General features: G+C 39.4%; 1 protein-coding gene across 1 annotated transcript in view; it reads left to right on the top strand.

The window, feature by feature from the left end:
• The window catches only part of FCRL5 (Fc receptor-like 5), a 47647-nt gene that overhangs the window by 974 nt on the left and 37795 nt on the right, over positions 1 to 8878 (top strand). The window lies entirely within an intron of this gene.

Genomic DNA, 8878 nt, shown 5'->3' with positions numbered 1-8878 from the left:
CCCCACTCTGTCCCTGGTGAATTCTCTCACCCTCCGCATCTCTGGCCTGTACCCCAGTTCTGTATAAATAAATAAATCTTAAAAAAGAAAAAAAGAAAGCCACAGAAAATTATGCAAAGAAATTCAAGCTGACCCGAATAAATGGGGTCATATTCCACATTCACAAATTGGAAGATTTGATTCACATTAATTTATGCAAATTAGCTTACAGATTCAATGCAATTCCAGTTATTAATAAGGTAACAGTTTTGTTTTGCCTTGCCTTTTTGAGAGAAAGGGAAGAGAAATGAACATGTAAATTATCATTTGATTGATACTTTAAAAAGTATAGAATACAAAAGCCAAAAAAAATACTCAAAACGATTTCAAGGATGAGCGACAACATTGCATGACTTAAGCTACTAGATAATACTTATTTAAAAACATCAATCAAGACAGCATCCCATTACAACAAGGCAGACAAATACTAGAACAGAAAAGAGTTTCTGGAAGCAGGTCCACATGACTTTTTGATTTATGACAAAGGTGGATTTGCTCTTTGTTGTGGAAAGAATGGATTTCAATAAGTATTGGGACTCAATAGGGTGCTATCTATCTATCTACCCCTGATGGCACAGTGGGTTAAAGCACAGCACTAAGAAGCTAAAGCCACTTCAGCATGAGTTCAACCCTCACCCAGGAGCTGATCTGCATAGTGCAGCAGATCTCCTGACCCGCCTGCTGCTCCCCTCAGCAGTGTGCTTCATCACTCAGCCTGTTCTGCTCCCCACTCTGTCTCTGGTGAATCCTCTCACTGCCTGTGCACTTCTGGCCTGTACCCCAGTTCTGTATGCATAAATAAATAAATCTTTAAAAAAAAACGAGTATAAATCCTTGCTTATAGTACACACAGACAAAATTGTAGTGATATTATAGACAGAATGCACAGGTTAACCCAAAATTTCTTACAAGCAATTGGATAAATTCTAATTATCAAGCAAGATTGATAATAGGCGTACATCAGATTTAGAATGGTTGTTTATTAAAAGGCACCATCAAAGAATGAAAAGGGAAGTTACAGGTTAGGAGATATTTGCTGCATGTATGCATTTATCCATTAGGGCGCCATCTCCCGGTTTAAAAGAATTACCAAACAGAAAGTCAGAAAAATGAAAAAAGTTTGAACACATATGTCACATAGAAAAGAACATCCAATTTGTCAATTAAATTATAATGCTCTATTGCAAGATTCACCAGATGCATAAAGATGTAAACCACATTGAGATAATCTTAACAGAAGGGCTAAAATTGGCATCAAGACTATGAAACCATTATCAGCGGGGCTTTGGGAGTGAGATGAATCACACGCTGGTTAGTGGGCCTACATCCTTTGGAAAATAATTTAGCAGAACCTTCTAAACTGAGTGCAATGCATACACACAAGAACCGAGATACATGTGCAAGAACATTGCAAGCAGCACTATTTGAATTTGTTCCCAGAGCATATAGTCTCTGTTCGCTGTGAGGCCCCATGCGGACCGAGATGGAGTAATCTCTCCATGCACTTTGTTTATCTCAGAGACCAGCAGGGCAGGGCGGATGTAACCGACCTAATAAAACATAGTAGGTGATGTGCGTTTGTAGATAGAAATTCACTGTCTCATTACCAAGACGAAAGGTATAGGCCTAAAAGGAAAGTGGGAACAATTTCTCAAGGAAGAAACTGGCATTCTTCATGGAAGCTAATATCCCAGGGGTCTTTGTTCACCACAATGCTAGAATAGACACTTGACTAAAAAATTTATAAAAGCAATACACTTATACAGTTGTTTCTTAAAAAGTCAAAACAGTATTTAAAACTATAAAATAAAATGCCTCCTTTCCATCCACAGTTTCCAAATGTAGCCACCATTTTTGGTGTACTTTCCAGAAAAACAAAATAGTTTACATTCACATCTATTCTATTATTCACATCTACCCCAGTGGGATAGCACTATAAATAACAATCTATTCCTCACTTTTTAAATTTTTCTTTTCACAATGATTGAGGTGCACGGGCCTTCAACAAGTGCACCCATATTTTGTTCTCAGTTGCTGCTGAATATGATTGTACCGCCTCCCAATCTCCTGAAGTTTACATTGCTGCCAGTATTCTGGCAATTAGGACTGATGTTGCAATAAACATTCTGATGGCTTTGTCTTCATATAATTTCTTCAAGGTGATTTCCCAGCAAAAGAAATCTGGAGTCAGCGGTATATGCTTTTTTAAAACCTAACACCTTTTTTCTCACTTATATCATAGGGTAGGAAACTTTGATTCATGGTTAAAGACTGGCATTTTCACTTCCTTTTTCTACTTCACTAATGCATTCTGCTCTTAGAAAAGCAACTGCTGGAGATGTTCCTGGGACTTTGTGTGATGATAAGAGCAAAATCAAGCTTGCTACTTCCAAGGAAACTGCTTCGATCTCAGCCTGTGTAGACCAGGTCTTCATGCTGCTGTGGGTGGTTCTGCTGGTCCTGGGTGAGTAAGCCCGCCAAAGGTGGGCCCTGGGTGCAGTGGGACAGCCACTGGCCTGGCCTTGCTGGAGGCTTGGTCCTAGGTCAGAATTTTTTCCTTCTTGTGGGGTTGTATTTGGGGCTCCACTGTACAGCTCAGGGACTTCTCTGTTGAGTCTGAAGGAGTGGTCAGAGGTAGAATCAAACTCCAACCATTAAAGAAGCAAATCACAGTAACCATAACAATTTTCTGCAACAAATATCGTTTATTTCACTTAGTAAAATCTCCAGCCCCATCATGTTGTTGTAGATAATAAGATTTTATCTTTATTTTATAGCTGAATAGTTACCCCTTTTCATATATACACTATATCTTCTTCATCTACTGCTCTGTTTTTGGGCACGTGGGTTGGTTCCATAGCTTGACTATTGAAAATAGTGCTATAATGAACATAGGAGTATAAATATCCCTTTGGATCAGTGTTTTTGTTTTCTTGGAATAGATACCTAGGAGAGGGAATGCTTAATATATGGTAGACATATTTTAATATTTTGCAAAACCTCTACTATTTTCCTTTAGAGGGTGGGCCAGAAAATATTCTCATCATTAAGTATGAAGCTAGCTGTGGGTTTGTCATATATAACTTTAATTATATTGAGGTATGTTCCTTCTATATTTATTTTATTGAGAGTATTTATCACATTTATCTATCATAGATTTTGTCAAATATTTCCTCTGCCTCTATTGTGATGCTACTATGATATTAATTTTTCCTTTTATTCATGTGATAAATGAGATTAATTGGTGTGCATATGCTTAACCAAACTTGCATCCTTGGAATAAATTCTCATTGTTGTATGATTCTTTCAATGTATTACTGAATTCAGTTTGCTAATAATTTTTAAAGGATTTTTGCATCTCTCTTATTCAGAGATATTGGTCTGTGCTTTTCCTTTTTTGTGCTATCTTGGTCTACTTTTGGTATCAGGGTAATGTTAACCTCATAAAATATTTTTTTGGAAGTGTTCTCTCTCAGCTTTTGGATGAGTTTAAGAGGGATAGATACCAGTTCATCTTTGAAGGTTTGGTAGAACTCACTAGTGAAACTGTCTTCAAATAGGATTTCTGCTTTTACTTTCTTGTTCCCCTGTGGAAACCCCTGTGATGTGAATATTCTTTCTCTCAATGTTCCATTAGTCTATTATGTTGTCTTCATTTTAATTCTTTTGTCTTTTTATTGCCCTTTTTGGATGATTTCACTACCCTGTTTTCCATCCTGCTGATTATTTCTTCAGCCTCCCCTGAGTCTACTGGTGAGCCCCTCTATTGTATTTTTAGTTTCAACTACAACATTCTTTATGTCTGTGACTTCTGTTTGGAGCTTTGACATATTTTCTGTCTTTGTGGTAGTTCTCATGTTGTTCATCCATTGTTCTCCTAATTTTTTAATTTCAGCGGCATCATTAAGACTGCTGAGCTTAAAAGTCTTCTGAAATTTTGGTTAATTCTGATACATTAGGGATTTTTTCCCAAGGTTTTGTTATGAACCATCAACTGAGAAGAATCATTTGTATCTTCAGTTTGATGCTCTGTGATTATTATATGGATTAATTTAGGCTGCTTTCCTTTTCGGTTCTGCTGTAAGTCTTACTTTAGAATTGCCAATTAGTGGTGTTTGTCTTGGATGCTGTGTGTTCTGTCATTGTATAGTAGCCAGCACAGGGTGGTGATTCAACAATCCTGCTTACATGGGGTGGGCTGAATAGATCAGGATATAGAAGTACTCGTTTGCAAGGAAAAACCTTTCTCAATTACTGAAGATCAATTGAATGGATCTTCAATTACTGTCTGGTCAAGCCTGATCCAGGAAATCCACCAGTGGCATTCTCCTAGGAGCTCCAAATTTCAGCTGACTCTCCTTTAGCTACAACCCAGCTGTGATCTCAACAGGTTTTGCTGCAGAGTTGTTTTCCCTCCCCTGAAACTCTGGCATGCACACAGTGGTCTAAAGGCTATACACTTGGACCACAGGCAGATACTGCAAGGAGTTTCAGACTGCGCAGTAGTTAAGCTGTCCAAATGCCTGCCAACCCTGAGTGGGAGAAGCACTGCTGTTTCTAGGGACTGCCTAACTACCCACCAACATCCCCAGGTGCTGGTAGCTCAGCACCAGCCTAGAAGTTAGAGCTTCTTATTGTATATAGCACTTGCCCAGCTGAGATGCACAAATTGCTCAGGGAAGACCCCAAAATCTGGATGATGAAAAGGGCACCTTTCTGCACCACCACTGCAGCCTTCCACAGTCACCAGTACACCAACTGCAGTGCTGTTAAGTGGTCAGTGTTCCTTATGGGAAACAGTGAGGCAGAGGAGTGTAGTAGGCTGGGAGTCTAGGGAAAGAAACGAGAATGCATGTTGAGGGTGGGGGCGGGGAGGGAACAGGTGTCTTTTGGAACTGCTCAGCTAAATTTCAGCAACCAGGGTTGTGCTGCTCAACTCTTCCCAGGCTGTCAGTGTTCTTTATAGTAGGCAGGGCTTACCTGGTTTTGGTGGGCAAGAAAATCAAAGGAGACCCTGGGAGTACAGCAGGGGAAGGAGGAATGATTTTGAAGATGTCCAGCTAGCTGCCAGCAATCCCAGAAGTCAGATGCACAGTGCAAGATCAACAGTTTTTCTTGTACGAGGCAGAGCTCAGTTAACAGTAGTGGGTCAGGAGCTGAGGAGGAGTAGCTTGGGTTATGTAGCTGGTAGAGGCTGGGGTTTGGCTCCAGGGAACTAGCTTCCCTGACTATGTGAGGTGGGCAGGGAGTTCCCATCCACCACTCCAGGCAGTGACAACTTGCAGGAATTCAGAATCTAAAAACCACTTTCAGTTTTGGAAAGAGGCATCATTGTCCTTCCTGCCTCTGTGCAGAAGTTCTAGAGATGCGTGTCCCCCAAATCCAACTCTGCTCAACTCTGGAACAACTGCTGATGGTGACAGCACTGAAAGCCACACCTGTGCATTCCACCATTGCAATGTTCTGGTCCATCCCCACCCCACTTGACCCTCCACCCCCTCATCCCAACACCACTCCATCAAGACAACAGGCTTTAAAAAAAAAAGATTTATTTATTTATGCATGCAGAACTGGGGTACAAGCCAGAGGTGCAGGGGCGGTGAGAAGATTTCATGTTTAATTGATTTTTTTATTTTAGTTATTTTAGAACATTCCATTGGTACATTTTGTAATGTGTTTATTATTTGATGTTATTTATTGAAGCAACATTACATAACAACATAAGTCAGTTTCAGGTACAAATAAATCACTGAGAATCAACATGCATATATAAATACAATGAGTTCACCTCTGAAAATATAATTCTGTATTTTACAATACAATTGCCCTATTTTTCCCAGCTTATTCATCATTATCCCCTCTCTGGAAGCCACTATTTGTCTTATAGTCTAAAAATTTGCTTGTGTTTTATTTAGTCCATCTGATTGTTTTGTCTGTATATCACACATGAGTGAAATCACACATGCCATGACTTTTTTTCTTTCTCTCCCAGCTAATTTCACTAAACATAATTCCCTCTAAGTCCATCCACATTGTTGTAAATGGCAGGATGGAAACTCTTTATAGCTAAATAGTATCTTATTGTGTATACATATCACATCTTTACTCATTCATCAGCCCAGAGGTTACTTAGACTATCAATTCTTGGCTATTAAATTAGTAAGGCCAGGATATATATTTTTGATAAATGTTTTGTATTTTTCAAGTTAATACTCAGAATTGGGATAAATAGATCATATGAAATTTCTGGGGGTTTTTGAGGTATTTCCACACTTCTTTCTATAATGACTGCACCAATTTACCTTCCACAAACATTGGGTAAGGATTCCCTTCTCTCCACATCCCTTCAACACTTCTTGTTGCTCATATTTTGGACAATAGTCACTCCCACAGTGTGATATTATATCTCATTGTTTTGATTTGTAACAATAGAGGTGATGAACATCTTTTTGTGTACCTACACACCAATTGTCTGCCTTCCTTGGAGATATGTTTATTTAGATCTGCCTATTTTTTGGTTGAGTCTTCTATTTATTTATTGAGTTTTATGCATTCTTTGTATAGTTTAACCTCTTTTCAAACATAATGTGAGAATATATTCCTTTTCCAGTAAGATGTCTTTACCTTTTGTTTCTCTTGTCTTGGAGTCAAGTTGCTGAGCACACCAATAAGACTGAAGTCAGAAACTGTATCACGTTTTATTCTATGTATTTTATGGTTTCAAGCCTTAATCCACTTTGAATTAATTTTGTATGAGATTTATTTTCTTGCTGATTACAAACTCTTTTTTCTTGGACTTTTGAGAATTGATTGTCTTGGTTTAGATCCTTTAATCTCTGTCTACTTGGGGTTCTATAGGAATCTTGGACTTAGATGTTCATTTCCCTCTTCAGGTTTGGGAGGTTTCTGCCATTGTTTTGTTTTGTTTTGTTTACAAAATCTTTCTGCCCTTCTTCTTTGCTCCTCCTGGTTCTCTAACAGCATCTTCATTGACCTGTATAACAGTAACCCAAGTGTCATCTAGACTTCCTTCACTCTTTTTCATAAGATTTTTCTTTCTACGCCTCTAACTGGATTTTCTTGTTCTTTTTTTCTTAAGTTTTGTTAATTTGTCAATTGTTTTCATAACTACAACATTTTGCAAACACAGCTTCACCTCTCCATATGAGCATATGTCTTGTTTACCCTACACTAGTCTCCAGTGAGTATGTGCCCTGTCACGCTCCCTTCCACAGCCCTCATCCCTTCTTGTAACTACATGTTTTTTAAAGATTTTATTTATTTTTGTGAAGAAAAGCTGAAGTGTAGGCCAAAAGTGTGGGAGGTGAGAGGATTCACCAGAGACAGAGTGGGGAGCAAAGCAGGTGGATTTATTGAAATGCACTGCTGAGGGGAGCAGCGGGTGAGACAGGTGAGGTCTGCTGCGCCCTGTGAGTCAGCTCCCTGGCCGGTTGGACCTCAGGCCTTGGTGGTGGGCTGTCTCCATGAAAGCACTGAGAATTAACCCCTAGGCCACCAGGGAAGCCCACCACTCTGTGTTAACTACAGAGTCAAGGAGGGTTTTGCTGTTGTGTTTTGTCAGTTTGTTCCCTTTGGCTATTTATATTCCACAAATGAGAAAAAACATCCAGTAATTGTCTTTCACTTTCTGACTTACTTCTCTTAACATAATCCCCTCAAACTCCATTAATTTTTTTCCAAAATATACCATTTTATCTTTTTTAATAGCTCAGTAATAGTCCATTGAAAATATATTCCATAATTTCTTCACCCAGTTGTCTATCTGTGGACATTTAGGTTGGTTCTGAGACAGAGCAGCAAGGGGCACCAGTGGGCTGAGGACATTGCCCAAATAATTCACCAGTCACCGTCTGGGTTCTTCACCCATGGGCACAACAGCAAGACCACTCAGGCTCAGGGAATAACAACAAAGGGATTTATTTAACAAACCAGGACCAAACAAGAATTACTGAGGCCAGTAATGGCTGTTTACTTTACCTAAAGTCACGCCCAGTACTGTCCTGCTCAAAGACCACTAGGAGGGAGTCTTCCCACCACTGAGGAAGTGCAGCTCATCTCCAGAACCACGGGCAGTGGTCCTAGCTAGCCACCCACCCGGCTGTTTGCAGTCCTACTGCCTTATCAGTCGCTCCACCCCATTTAGCATTTTCCCACGAGGATTTCTGTTATACTAGCAAGCCCTTTCAGGGGCTTCACCACCAGTTGCCACTGGGACAGCTCCATGGCTTGGTTATTTTGAATAATGCTGAACATAAAGTGCACAGTTCTTTTCATATTTTTGGGTAAATCCAGTGGTGTTACTCGATTATGTACAATTTGCATTTTTAATTTTTTACAGAATCTCCACATCATTTTCCATACAGGTGGGAACAAATTCCACCACATCCTTTTTCTCCACATCCATCCTTAATATTTGTTTACTCCAGTCTTTTTCATATGTGCCATTCACACAGGGGTGGGTGGCACCTCATTGTGGTCTTGGTTCACATTTCCCTTGGCATAAGTGAGGGTGAGCATTTCTTTTCAATGTGCCTGTAAATCATCTGAACATCTGCTTAGGTCTTTCTCTCATTTTTTTTTTTTTTGATTGGGTAACTTCAGTTTTTGTTATTGAGTCATATGAGTATTTTCTTTATATTGGAAACCAGCCCTTTTGTTCAACATGTGGTATGCAGACACTCTCTCCTATTGCTAGACTGTCTCTTGTTTTTGTGGTAGTTTCTTTTGCTATTTTAAAATTTTTTAAAGATTTATTTATTTATGCATACAGAACTGGGGTACAGGCCGGAGGTGCGGGGTGTGAGAGGATTCACCAGAG

Source organism: Condylura cristata, unplaced genomic scaffold (genome assembly GCF_000260355.1).
Source record: "Condylura cristata isolate star-nosed mole 26May11 unplaced genomic scaffold, ConCri1.0 scaffold00040, whole genome shotgun sequence".
NCBI lineage: Eukaryota > Metazoa > Chordata > Mammalia > Eulipotyphla > Talpidae > Condylura > Condylura cristata.
The sequence above is the reverse complement of the archived record's forward strand: the minus strand, read 5'-3'. Positions and strand labels throughout refer to the sequence as shown.